This window comes from Diceros bicornis, chromosome 11 (genome assembly GCF_020826845.1).
Source record: "Diceros bicornis minor isolate mBicDic1 chromosome 11, mDicBic1.mat.cur, whole genome shotgun sequence".
In the NCBI taxonomy this organism is placed as follows: Eukaryota; Metazoa; Chordata; class Mammalia; order Perissodactyla; family Rhinocerotidae; genus Diceros; species Diceros bicornis.
In genome coordinates, this window is record NC_080750.1 from 17,793,289 (window position 1) to 17,808,244 (window position 14,956).

Genomic DNA, 14,956 nt, shown 5'->3' on the forward strand with positions numbered 1-14,956 from the left:
TTCTGTGAGGGAGCTTCCTTTTGGGGCTGCTGTCAGTTTTCATTTCCTAGAGGTGAAAATTTTCTTTACTTTTGTCACACACACCCTTTGTTTCTGGAAAATGACTGGGCTGGGTCTGCTAGGTCCACAAAAGTAAAGCAAGTGGTCATCATGGGCATCTATTGTTTTTAGAGAAAACATAAAATAATTTACACATTTGAATGAAGATTTTAGAGACTAAAATTTTAAGTGCTCAATTTAGTATCTAAGTTGTGTGAATAATCAGCTAGACTGTTTTTTGCTTTGTTTCTTTTTTCCTCCAGTGAATAACTTTCAGAACCACTTGTCACATGCATATGTTGTATGATTCTCATGTTCACCTTCCCTCTAGAGTTTTAAAATCTACCAGCCCCTCAGTTAAGGTTTTTTTCTCCCAATAATTAAGTTATATTGGATTATTAGGGGTTCTACACTTGATGTTTTTTAAGATTTAATAAGCCAGATTTGGGGAAATAATTGTTCTTTGCGTCTCCTTTAGTGAGCTATAGAGATCAGACCATCTCCTAGGGATTGGGTTGGAAGGTGAAATTAGAATCAGGAGTATTTCCTGAAGGAAGTGAATGTTCCTACTATGGTTCATTGAGCACATCTTAGACTATGGAGAAGGCAGGTTCTTCTTCTTGTTTTGCGACTGAATGGTAAGGAGTTGTTGGATTCCATGTCTAAATGTCCTAGAGATGCTCAATGGCAGCCTTCAAAAAGTAGGTAGGGATCTTGAGATTAAGTCGGGTTCCTGCAGGCCTTGGAGTAATTTGTGATACTGATATAACTGATGCGTGAACTTTATTTCTGTTACCTTCTACACCCCAGATATTATGGAAATAAAAATTATGCATATAGTCTGTCCTCATCTTTGCTTTGAAGTTTTAAGGGCTGCAACTCTGTCCATGCTCCGAGTAAACATCAATGAAGAGTTGAGTCTAACAACAAGGACAACTCATTGTATCCTGTCAATAATCCTATGAGGGAGGTAATATTATTATCTCTACTTTGCAGCTAGGGAAACAAAGGGAAAGAGAGATCAGATAAACTTCCTGTAGGTCACACAGAAGTGTAAGTGATTTGGAGAGCTCAGGAGCAGCAAAGTTTCACTGGTCCATTCTTTCATTCATTTGCGCATTTATTCTGTGCTTTCTATGTGCCAGTCATCGTTTGAATTGCACGGATACAACAATGAATAAGACACCCTTGCTCTCCTGGAGCTCGTATTCCACTGGGACACTGGAAGTGGGAGAAAGAATCATCCACTTAGAGGAATGCACGGACTAGAGAATTCTTCAAAGATACTAAGAAATTTCTTGTGGAAGGAAATATGAGAATGAGTGGACTTGATGTAAATCTGGGCACATGGGGACTTGCAGACCTAATGGTTTGATATACTAAGATACATATATATATAAGTGGATGCCTGAAACCGTGGATAGTGCCAAACTCTATATATATACTATATTTTTTCCTATATGTATGTGACTATAATAAAGTTTAATTTATAAATTAGACACAGTGAGAGATTAACAATAACTAATAAAGTAGAACAATTATAGCAATATACTGTTCTAAAAGTTACCATAGATCTTGACAACAACAGCATATGATTTTTTTCTTTCCTTATTAAATCCAGAACTTCGTCTTTTCACTTAAAGGAAGCACTTTACGTCTTCTCTTTGGCATGTCCGAATTGCCAGCATCACTCCTCTTGTGCTTTGAGGCCATTATTAAGTAAATGAAGGATTACTTGAACAGGAGCACTGCAATCAGACAGCAACAGGCCATGGCAACGGTCAATCTGATAACCCACACGCTAAATGACTAAGGGGTGGGGAAGCATACAGCAGGAATACAATGGACTAAGGGATGATTCACATCCTGGGCAGATTGGAGCAGGATGGCGCGAAATTTCATCACACTACTCAGACAGGTGTGCAATTTAAAATATATGAATTTTTTATTTCTGAAAAATTCCATTTAATATTTTCAGAATGTGTTGACCGTGGGTGACAAACTGTGGAAAGAAAAACCACAGGTAAGCAGGAACTATTTATATATGTCCTCAGTTACCCCCTAAGAACAACTTGTTTGGATGGGAGGACAAGGAGAGAAGAGAGGCAATATATTCTGGTATAACAGTTGCCATATAGAGACCCTAAGTGATTTTAAATAAATTTTCCATCCCTCATGTTTATGACACTTGGATATTTTCTCTTCTTGGGTGTCTTTTTTTTTTTTTCCTGGTGAATGAACATAAGAATCATTAGTTTCATGTGGTATATTACACTATTTTCTCTCTCACCACAGTTTTCCCCTGAGTCTTTAAATCCACCCATCTGTTGGTTTCTTTCTCTTTTCTCTCAATTGGTTTTTCCCAGGTGCTTTAGCTGGTTTAATTTCCTCAAGTTCACTTTTTTATTTTATGATGTGGACAAAGCCAGAGAAATTTTATAAAGAAAAACCCTGAATCATTAGGTAAGTGATTTCTTTTTATTTGCTTGCTACCTGACAGCCTTAAATGGCCTCGGCACATGGTAAATACATTTTTTTTTTAATCAAAACTATTATGGAAAAAATGAATAGCATCAGGAAATGACTGGAATGGTCTAATTCACGCTAGGTGTTTTTAATGAATTTTCTAAGAATTTGATCCTCAGCTCTGCATTCTTTATATATATCTTTGGAGGATATAAACTTATTTTTCACGTGAAAAATTGGACCAGAAACTACTTTAAATGGAATTTGACAGGCTCAGTAAGTCGTAAAAATAATACATATATATATATATATATATATATATATATACCCTTTCTAGGTTATGTCATGTAACTTGCCCATTTCTCATTAAGGTGCAATTATGCCAGTGTTTCATCTTCTCTGATTCTTAGAACTCGCTGGTGGTCTTTCCCCTTTATTACATGGGAGCATGATTACCGAAAGTAAATATTCTTCTCTACCAACCTCAGACTCTTATACTCGGTGAATATCGAATTTATTTTTTCCACTCTCCTAAATAAGATGAAAGAAAAAAACAAAAAAATAGAGATTTCAGATATCTTTGGTTGGAATAATAGAAGTTTTTACATTGTGTCTAAAAATTGGACTTTTATATGTGTATATTTATAGAGAAGTTCAGAAAGCTATAAGGAAGGTTCAGAAAACTGTGTCTATTTAGGAAAAGTTCAGAAAAGTACAAGGAAAGTCTGCTGGCATTTCTGCTAATGATCATAGCTACAAAGCAAATCATAACTGTTCTCCCTATAGCTGTGGCCTGTCTCAGTGAACATGGCAGGTGCATTAAAAAAAAAAGGCGTATTCTACAATAATGGAGTGTCGTGTTCTACATATGTTAATTAAGTCACGTTGATAGCATTGTTCAAATCTTCTACACACTTACAAACTTTTAGTCTAGCTTTTCTTTTCTTTCTTTTTTTTTTTTAGGAAGCAACTTTTTTTTTTTTGAGAAAGATTGGTCCTGAGCTAACAACTGTTGCCAATCTTCTTCTTTTTCTTTTTCTCCCCAAAGCCCCAGTACATAGTTGTGTATCACAGATGTAGAGTTGTAGCTCTTCTATGTGGGATGCCACCTCAGCATGGCTTGATGAGCGGTGAGTATGTCCGCGCCCAGGATCCGAACCGGCGAACCCTGGACCGCCAAAGTGGAGCACGTGAACTTAACTGCTACGCCACCAGGGCAGCCCCTAGTTTTTCTATCAATTACTGAAAAAGGGATGATAAATCTGAAGTTAAAATTGGGGATTTATTTATTTCTCCTTTTAATTATGTCATTTTTCTTCATGTATTTTGAGCTCTGTGTATACATGTAGGATTATTGTATGTACTTAATGAATTGACCTTTTTTTTTTTAAAGATTTTATTTGTTTATTTATTTCCCCCCAAAAGCCCCAGTAGATAGTTGTATGTCACAGCTGCACATCCTTCTAGTTGCTGTATGTGGGACGCGGCCTCAGCATGGCCGGAGAAGCGGTGCGTTGGTGCGCACCCAGGATCCGAACCCGGGCCGCCAGCATCGGAGCGCATGCACTCAACCGCTAAGCCACTGGTCCGGCCTGGAATTGACCTTTTAACATTATGCGATGTCTCTCTTTATCTCTGGTAATACTCTTTGTCCTGAAATCTACTTTGTCTGATATTAGTATAGTAATACCAATATTTTTATGTTCAGTGTTTCTTGGTATTTCTTTTTCTTTCTACTTTCAACAAGTCTCTGTTGAGACTCTCTGTTTATATTTAAGGTCATCTCCTATGAATAGCATCCAGTTGGAGTTTTCTCTAGGGATTACAATAATCATCCTTAACTTATCACAGTCTACCTTTAATTAATATTATAACACTTTATGTATAATGTTAAAAATGTATAACATCTTTTATGTTATTTTCATTATATATTTTACTTCCAAAAATGTTATGAACCCCATAATATATTGTTATTTTTGCTTAAGGAATCAACTGACTTTCTTTTCCTATTTTAAACTGATTTTAAATAATTCAATAAAAGAAAGAAAAACACTGTAGCTTATTTACCCAAATATTTATCATTTTTAGTGCTCTTCATTTTCTCCTGTAGATCCAAACTTCCATCTGGTACCATTTACCTTCTGTTTGAAAAAATTCCTTCAGAATTTTTTGTAGTGTGGGTACGTCCATTGGCAAAGAATTCTTTCCTTTTATTTATCTAAAACATCTTTATTTCGTCTTTAATTTTAAGAGATATATTTATTTAATAAATATTTGCTTAAGTTATATATTGACAGTATTTTTTTTTTCTTGCAGACTTTAAATATTTTATTTTATTCTGATCTCATTGCTTCTAATGAGACAACAGCCATCGTCATTCTTATTTTTGTCTTCCTATATGTAATCTGTCTTTATTCTCTGGATATTTTTAAGGTTTTTTCCTTTACTTTTGGTTTTCGATAGTTTAACTATGATATATCTAAGTGCGATTTTCTTTGTACTCATCCTGCTTGAGTATTACATACCTTTGTGAATCTGCATTTGTTTTTTAAAAAACATTAAATATTTTTGCAAATATTTTCCACCCCATTAACTTTCTTTTCTTTTTCAGAAACTCCAGTTGCATTTACATCAGACCAGTTGATACTGTTCTTTTTTTTCAATGCCCCCCCACCCCCTAGCTACTGTGCTTCAGTTTGTATAACTAACATTTCCTTTTAGGTCCTTGGACACCACGTACCTGACACTAACGGCAGACACTAAGGCCAAATCAATGAACGTGGGCCTTTTTTCAGTAGGGGCAAGTGGTTGGCTCACTTGGCTACATTTCAGATCAGGACCCATGTGATCATTAGGATATGGGTCAAGTAAATGAGGACTAACAAGGAAGCTTAGCCAATAAAAACTTGGCCAGAACTTGGCCTTACTAATGTCATCCATTTATAAGAGAACATGATATACTGATTTATTTTCTGGAGAGTAATATCTTTAAAGACAAACTCTTCTAAATTCTCTGAACATGGTGAAATGTATCGGTCATCCATATTCCTCACTCCGCCACGTAGCACTGACTTCATAACTCGTCTTCTGCTTCAAGAGAGATGTCCTCAACTCCATACCAATCTTCTAGTCTGTCGAGCATTATTTTTATCAAAGATTCATATGCCCCAATGTACAAAGGGAAATTCGTCACTATAGGTATACTTTATAGAAGGTGTACAGATTAGGATTAGAATGCATGTCTGGCTTTTATGACATGTGTGACACTGGGAAAGTCATATATCCTCTGATATTGAGCTTTCTTACATCTTAAATGGAGAAATATCAAATATATATTGAAAGGAATTTTCTGAGGATTAAATGAAATAGAGTAAATAAAAATAATTTTATGATATAAAATGTTAAATGTTTATTACCTTAAGGATATGTTTTCTTATTTAATAAGATTTCACTTCACTTGGCTTAAAATCTCCAAAATTATTCTAAAGTTCATAGCATAAGTCACATGGCTAAACATTTTTTCAGACATCATCTCCTGAATTTTGTCTCAGAAATTACGGTCACTATAAGCTTTTCTATTACATTGGTGAGGTACTTCAGAAGTCAGAGACAGCTTTTCTGAGGAGTTAGTTGGTGGTTCAGTAAGAAAACTAAATATTTTTAGAATGAGATGAAATTAAATAACTCTGTAAGTAGCTGATCCAAAAAATATTTAACCTTGCCTATTAATCTCACACACGCAAATATGTGCATGAGTGCTAAGAATTTGTTGTAATGTTAAAAGTGTCTAGAGCCAAATAATTAATGTGCAAACAAACAACGTAAGAAAACTAAACAACAACAAAAACAAAATGGCAGGAGTATTGCCAAGAAAGCTTTGATATAGAGGAGGGAGGGTGTAAACTTTCAAAGGTAAGGATATAGTATGTGCAGGAATTCTCTTTAGTCAACTTGGCTTTTAGTCATACTTCGTCTATTTAGAAAATTAAGATTGAATGCATGCTATCTTATCTTAAAACACATCCCTGTGGGCATGTACTTTAAGAAAGCTTTCTTTTAAATAAATTCTGCTAATTTTCTTTGCTTGCCTATATCCTGAGGAATACATTTCTTAGAACAGTTCTATGCAATCTATAAACCAAGGATCGTTTTATCTCAAGGTCTCTACTGTCTCTAGAGTGACATACCTCTGATTGCTTAGGGATTTAATAACATTTGCCACACTCTTAATAGGAAAATCTGCTTCATTTTTCTGATTAATGAATGACTCCAATGTTTCATGATCTTTTTTCATTGCCATTGAAAGAAAGGAAATGGAGGGACAAGAATAATTGAGAATCTACTTCTGCTAATATCTCCAAAGCCTGAGAACTCTGAATATGCCTTTGGGATAATTGTACAAAAGAAAGAATTTTGCAGGGGTTGGGGGTACTGATTGGTGTCTTACTCAAATGTGAAAGTATACATCTATACACAATCAGCAATATACAGGCATCACAATATGAGAATTCATTGATCATACAGTTCCTATCAAGAGAACCTTGATAACACCTAGACTATATTATCATATTATCTTTGGAAAGTGAATGGAGATGGGAATTACAGGTATTCAGGCTTTTGTCAGAAGGATTAAGGATAAGTGGTGATGAGAGTCATTAAAATGAGCAATGTTCACTTATCAAAAAAGACTATTTGCATTGGCTATTAAATGCTTTCAAGACAGGCTTCTTATCTACCAAAACATTATTGAAGAGAGTCTGAGGAGTTTGAGAGTATGAAAGAATTTGTTATGGGTCCAATGAGAAAGTAAGACTGATATAAGAAAAATATTTTTACTTGAGGAGGAAAGGAAAGATTTTACAAAACTTTACTTGGTTTTAATTAAAAAGATAATACATGCTTATAGGATATGTTGAAATTTTTTGTTGCTATTCTTAAGAATTGTCAATTTTAAAAACCATTTCTTAGGGAAAGATTGATTTAAAACATGTCTGTTATCTGTGCCTGTGATTGTTGTTGAGTGATGGAATTGTTGAGGAGTTTTAATTTGTCTTTAAAGCTTCTTTATACTGTATTTTGATTCAATACAAAATATAAATATCTTATAACAACATACATTTTTTATATTATTAAAAACATAAAGCTATTTATTTTTATAGGGAAGCGTATACAGTCATGCACCACATAATGACATTTCAGTCAATGACAGACTGCGTATGACGGTGGTCCCATAAGATCAGTACCATAAAGCCTTGGTGTGTAGTAGGATATACTCTCTAGGTTTGTGTAAGTACACACCATGAAGTTTGCACAACAACACATTTCTCAGAACGAATCTCTGTCGTTAAGTGACGCGTGACTGTACACAAACAAATAGATGATAATATATTGAAAATACTTGACTTATTTAATTTTTATTCATTGGATTATTATTAATTGGGGATATCTTATATCTTCTCGAGCAATATAATTATTTAAGTAATTAAAGGCATCAGAAATATTGTTTTTATCTACTTAATAATATGAGAGTATTTCCCTGGATTTTCACTGATTGAAAGAAATTTTTTTGGTGATATAGCCAAATATTTTTATTCCTACGTCTGTGCATTTAAATGGTGAAATAGTGTGATTGGAAGATATTTAGATGTTTTTAGTTTCCTTCTTTATATTTTCTAATTTTCTTACAAAAATGTGGTAAATCTATAGCACAAAACTGTTTTAATTAGAAATCAAACAATGGTAAGATCAAAAAGTGAAAAAAGGAAGCTTCTATCTAATAGCTTTTGATGTGTAAATGACAGAGAATGATTTAATATGGAAGCACTGGAATATCCTGGAAAAGCATTTGTTTTTCTTTTTAAAATGTGATCACAAAGCAGATACTGCTGCTAATTGCCTAGTCAATAGCAATTCTCCCTTTTCTTTTTTACAAATGGAATCACATTTTTTTCAAGGTGGCAGTGCATCCTGTTGAAAACCCTCTCTTGCATGTGACACAGTCCTAGCAAATGAGATACGCGACGTGGAGATCTGGGATAGTTTTTCTCTTCTCATAGATGTGCTGCCTCTTTCTTCTTATCACTTCCTATTCTTATTGCATAGAATGTGAAGGCAAAACTTGGAGGATCAGGGGGCCGGCCCTGTGGTCTCATGGTTAAGTTCGGTGCACTCTGCTTCGGCGGCCCAGCTTCGGTTCCTGGGCAGGGGACCTACACCACTCATTGGCAGACACGCTGTGGCGGTGACCCACATACAAAATAGAAGAGGATTGGCACAGATGTCAGCTCAGGGAGAATCTTCCCCAAGCAAAAAGAGGAAGATTCGCAACCGATGTTAGCTCAGGGCTAATCTTCCTAAGCAAAGAAAAAAAAAAAACTTGGAGGATCAACAGCTATCTTGCAACCGTGAGGGAGAGTCACACACAAAGGATGGAAAAGCAAAAAGATAAAGGGGATGTGATTCTTGATAATATCCTTCAACAACTGAGTCATCCTCTGACTTTATTTATGTGGGAAAATAAACACTTTATTTTATAAGTTGCTATTTCTCACAGTTTCAGTTAAATTGGAGATGAACACAGTCTTAACTAGTAAATGCTAATATGGGTACTCCGATAGGCCTATAGTGCCTAAACATCAAGCTCTCCAGAAAATTAATAGTTCTTGGATTCATTACTGCCTTTAGACCAGGCAAGATGGATCCCTATGTGCCCCATGGTAACACTTCTCCAAATTTCCTTCCTTACGTCCTTAAAAGGAAAGACGACCATGTCTAAACATCATGAAGGGCTTCAGATTGTGCCAATGCCAGTTCTGAGAAGGACACTACTTTGGAGGTAAGAGGGTATTTGAACAGTGGAACGAAAATAATTTAAGAACAAATATAAATCAATTAACTTGTCAAATCTGGCCTATCAAATAGCATACATAGTATAGTAATTTTTTTTCCATATTAAAATATATTTTTCTCAGTGGTATCTATTTTCTCATCTGAGTATTTTCTTGCTTGTCTTCATGTTCTAAATAATGGTTCTGGAGACTCTTACAAACCTGTGTGTTATTCCAAACAGGTGCACATGAATGACTGAGGTACATTTTGCATTAGTAAACCTTTCCTATTTCTCCTAAATTTGCAAATATATAATGACATAAAATTAAAGTATGATACCAGTTCTATGTATTGGCAACCAAATATATATTAAATGTTAGAATTGGGAATATTTTTACTTTGTAAAAATTTTTAGTAATATTAATTAATTTTTTAAAAAATAAGTGAAGTGGGCTGAGCTGGTCGGAATGAGTTGCAGAGGGATGGAGACCCCTGTGGGTTGTGAAGCCTCCCCGGGTGGCGGCGACAAGAAGAGGGACTCCATAGGGACTGCAGGCTCGCCAGCGCACCTCATTATCAAGGATCTTGGAGAAATTCATTCAAGGCTTTTAGATCACAGACCAGTTATTCAAGGTGAAACTAGTTATTTTGTGAAAGAATTTGAAATATAGTGCAGAGTGACGTCAGCATCATGGCGGAGTGAGCTTTCCCGTGAACTCTTCCCCCGACAAGATACAACAAAAGCAACAGTCACAGACCAACAACGGAATCCCAGACAGTGAAAACCTAGAGCAGAGGGATCCACACTGCCGCACATCTGAGAGCGGAACGTGCTGGGCCCCTGGAGGAAGTGGGGAGAGGTAAGGAGAACTCCGCTCCCTCCCCATCAGATCAGCGATGCCGGTCCGCGCGGCTCCCAGAGAGGGGGGAGGGGCGGCCCTCGGCGGGGAAACCGTGGCTCTTCGGACTCTCTCAGCCAGTGTGAAACTCCTGCACAGAGGACTCAGAGGAGCCACAGGGCTACCATCAACATCTGAGCACCCCAGAGAACGGATAAAGAGGGGCAAACGAGAAGCCTCCCACATCAGGGACCCAGAGGGCAAAAGAGAGAGCTCCCCCCTCCCCGCAACCCGGACTCTGCAGCTCGACTGGACCAGACCTAGCGATCCGAGGCAGACCTGATCAAACGACTGGACCCGTGGATCACAGCGGGGGGAAAAAAAAAAACAAAAAAACTGCGGATCGCAGCAGAAAAACCGGGGCAGAGCGCAGGAGGCTTAGACTACACAGCCCTTTACCACCAGACAGTGGCGGCAGGTGGAAATTGCAACCAGAGACTTCCAGGATGAGGAAAAACAAAACCAACACAGGAACCACAATGCAAAAATATATGAAATCACCAGACCAGAAACAAAATGACAAGCACCCAGAAATCAACCCCGAAGACACAGAAATCCATAAACTAAATGACAGAGATATCAAAATAGCTGTCATAAAAACACTCAACGAAATACGAGACAACACAGACAAACAATTCAATGAGATTAGGAGTTTCTTCACAAAAGAGATTGAAATCATAAAGAAAAACCAATCAGTGCTGATGGAGATGAAGAACACAATGGAGGAGATAAAGGAGAATCTGGAATCTTTAAAGAACAGAGCTGACAATATGGAGGAAAGAATTAGTACTTTAGAGGATAGGAATACAGATATACTCCAGATGGAAGAGGAGAGAGAACTAAGACTAAAAAGAAATGAAGAAAGACTCCGAGAAATATCTGACTCTATTAGAAAATGTAACATAAGAATTATAGGTATTCCTGAGGGAGAGGAGAGGGAAAGAGGAACAGAGAGCCTATTCAAGGAAATAATAGCTGAAAATTTCCCAAATCTGGGGAAGGAGCAGGAAATACCAGTAAGCAAAGCCAACAGGACACCTATATATATTAACAGACAAAGGCCTTCACCATGACACCTAGTGGTAAGGCTAGCCAGGGTCAACGACAAAGAAACAATATTAAGGGCAGCTAGACAAAAACAAAAAATAACATACAAAGGAACTCCCATCAGGCTCTCAGCCGATTTCTCAACAGAAACTTTTCAGGCTAGAAGAGACTGGAATGATATATTCAAAATACTGAAAGACAAAAACTTTCAGCCAAGAATACACTATCCAGCAAAAATATCCTTCAAATATGATGGAGAAATAGTAACTCTCCCAGATAAACAAAAGCTAAGGGAGTTCATGGCCACGAGACCCCCACTACAAGAAATACTCAAGAAGGACATCAGGCCTGAAAAAAGAAGAGAAAGGGAACACAAAGCTTGGAGGAAGGAGAAAAGTAGGTAGACAAAATCAGAGAAATAGTAGATCTTTACCAGAATAGGTTAGCAACCACTTAAATACTAAACTCAAAGATCAAAGGAAGAAATTCACCAAAAATAAATTTAACCTCATCACTGTAAACACACAGCCACAACACAAGATAGAATAAGGTATAACAAGAGCAACTTAGAAGGGGAAGAGGAAAGTGACTGAATTGACTTAGTATAAGGAAATAGGAGGCTATCAGATAATGGACTATCTCATACACAAGATTTTTTGCCCAAACCTCAAGGTAACCACTAAACAAATAATCAAAGCAAAACCACATGTGATAAACAAAGAGAAAACTAGAAGAATCATAAGACAGAACAACCAAACTGAATTGGCAGTCCAAAACAAATGGGACAAGAAACAAAGGAAATGCAAAAGAACCAGAAAATAAGTGACAAAACAGCAACATTAAGCCCTCATATATCAATAATTACCCTAAATGTAAATGGATTGAACTCTCCAATCAAAAGATGCAGAGTGGCAGGATGGATTAAAAAGCAAGACCCAACAATATGCTGCCTTCAGGAAACACATCTTAGCACTAAAGACAAGCACAGGCTCAGAGTCAAAGGATGGAAGACAATACTCCAAGCTAATGGCAAACAAAAGAAAGCAGGTGTTGCCATACTCATATCAGACAAAGTAGACTTCAAGATAAAACAGGTTAAGAAAGACAAAGAAGGGAAAAATATAATGATAAAAGGGACACTCCATCAAGAAGACATATCACTTATAAATATATATGCAGCCAACATAGGAGCACCAATGTACATAAAGCAACTATTAACAAACCTAAAAGGAGAAATCAACAACAACACAATAGTAGTAAGGGATCTTAACACCCCACTTACAGCAATGGATAGATCATCCAGACAAAAAGTTAATAAAGAAATATTAGACTTAAATGAAAAACTGGACGAGATGGACCTAGTAGACATATACAGAGCACTCCATCCAAAAACTGCTGACTACGCATTCTTCTCAAGCACGCATGGAACATTCTCTAGGATAGACCATATGTTGGGAAACAAAGCAAGCCTCAATAAATTTAAGAAGATTGAAATCATAACAAGCATCTTTTCAGACCATAAGGCTATGAAACTGGAAATGAACCATGAAAAAAAAACTGGGAAAGTGACAAAAATGTGGAGATTAAACAACATGCTACTGAACAACCAATGGATCATTGATGAAATTAAAGGAGAAATCAAAAACTATCTGGAAACAAACGAAAATGATAACATGCCATATCAAACCATATGGGATGCAGCAAAAGCGGTCCTGAGAGGGAAACTCATAGCGATACAAGCCCACCTTAACAAACAAGAAAAAGCCCTAATAGGCAACCTTAAATTACACCTAACAGAACTAGAAAAAGAAGAACAAACAAAGCCCAAAGCCAGCAGAAGGAGAGAAATAATAAAAATCAGAGCAGAAATAAATGATATTGAGACCAAAAAAACAGTAGAAAGGATTAATGAAACAAAGAGATTTTTCTTCGAGAAGATAAACAAAATAGACAAACCCTTAGCCAGGCTTACTAAGAAAAAAAGAGAAAAGGCTCAAGTAAATAAAATTAGAAATGAAAGAGGAGAAATTACAATGGATACCATGGAAATACAGAGGATTATAAGAGAATACTATGAGAAATTATATGCCAATAAATTGGACAATCTAGAAGAAATGGATAAATTCTTAGACTTATACAACCTCCCAAAATTGAACCAAGAAGAAATGGAGAATCTGAATAGACCAATAACAAGTAAAGAGATTGAAATAGTAATCAAAAACCTCCCAAAAAATAAAAGTCCAGGACCAGATGGCTTCTCCAGTGAATTTTACCAAACATTCAAAGAAGATTTAATACCCATCCTCCTCAAACTATTCCAAAAAATAGAGGAAGATGGAACACTTCCTAAATCATTCTATGAGGCCAACATCACCCTGATACCAAAACCAGACAAAGACAATACAAAGAAAGAAAATTACAGGCCAATATCGCTGATGAACATTGATGCAAAAATCCTCAACAAAATATTGGCAAACCGAATACAACAATACATTAAAAAGATCATACACCATGATCAAGTGGGATTTATACCAGGGATGCAGGGATGGTTCAACATCCGCAAATCAATCAACGTGATACATCACATCAACAAAACAAAGAATAAAAACCACATGATCATCTCAATAGACGCAGAGAAGGCATTTGACAAGATACAACATCCATTTATGATAAAAACTCTCAATAAAATGGGAATAGAAGGAAAGTACCTCAACATAATAAAGGCCATATATGACAAACCCACAGCCAACATCATACTCAACGGGGAAAGACTGAAAGCCATTCCTCTGAGAACAGGAACGAGGCAGGGCTGCCCACTCTCACCACTCCTGTTCAACATAGTACTGGAGGTTTTGGCCAGAGCAATTAGGCAAGAAAAAGGAATAAAAGGAATCCAAATAGGTAATGAAGAAGTGAAACTCTCACTATTTGCAGATGTCATGATTGTATATATAGAAAACCCTAAAGAATCTGTTGGAAAACTATTAGATACAATCAACAACTACAACAAAGTTGCAGGGTACAAAATCAATCTACAAAAATCAGTTGCATTTCTATATGCTAATAATGAACTAACAGAAAGAAAGCTCAAAAAGATAATACCATTTACAATTGCATCAAAAAGAATAAAATACCTAGGAATAAATCTTACCAAGGAGGTGAAGGACCTATACAATGAGAACTACAAGACATTATTGAGGGAAATCCATGATGACATAAAGAAATGGAAAGATATCCCATGCACGTGGATTGGAAGAATAAACATAGTTAAAATGTCTATATTGCCTGAGGCAATCTACAGATTCAATGCAATCCCTATCAGAATCCCAATGACATTCTTCACAGAAATAGAAAAAAGAATACTAAAATTCATATGGGGCAACAAAAGACCCCGAATAGCTAAAGAAATCCTAAAGAAAAAGAACAAAGCAGGAGGCATCACAATCCCTGACTTCAAAACATACTACAAAGCAATAGTAATCAAAACAGCATGGTACTGGTATAAAAACAGACACACAGATCAATGGAACAGAATTGAAAGCCCAGAAATAAAGCCACACATATACGGACAGCTAATTTTCGACAAAGGTGCTAAGAACATGCAATGGAGAAAGGAAAGTCTCTTCAATAAATGGTGTTGGGAAAACTGGACAGCCACATGCAAAAGAATGAAAGTG

At 36.3% G+C, this 14,956-nt stretch overlaps 1 long non-coding RNA gene across 1 annotated transcript in view; it reads left to right on the forward strand.

Moving 5' to 3' along the window:
* Positions 1–1,945: 1,945 nt before the first annotated feature.
* Positions 1,946–14,956, forward strand: part of LOC131411308 (uncharacterized) — a 49,457-nt gene continuing 36,446 nt past the window's right edge. The window contains exons 1-3 of the long non-coding RNA XR_009221539.1: positions 1,946–2,062; positions 2,406–2,502; positions 9,262–9,340. This is a non-coding gene — a long non-coding RNA (uncharacterized LOC131411308). The remainder of the gene's footprint in view (positions 2,063–2,405; positions 2,503–9,261; positions 9,341–14,956) is intronic.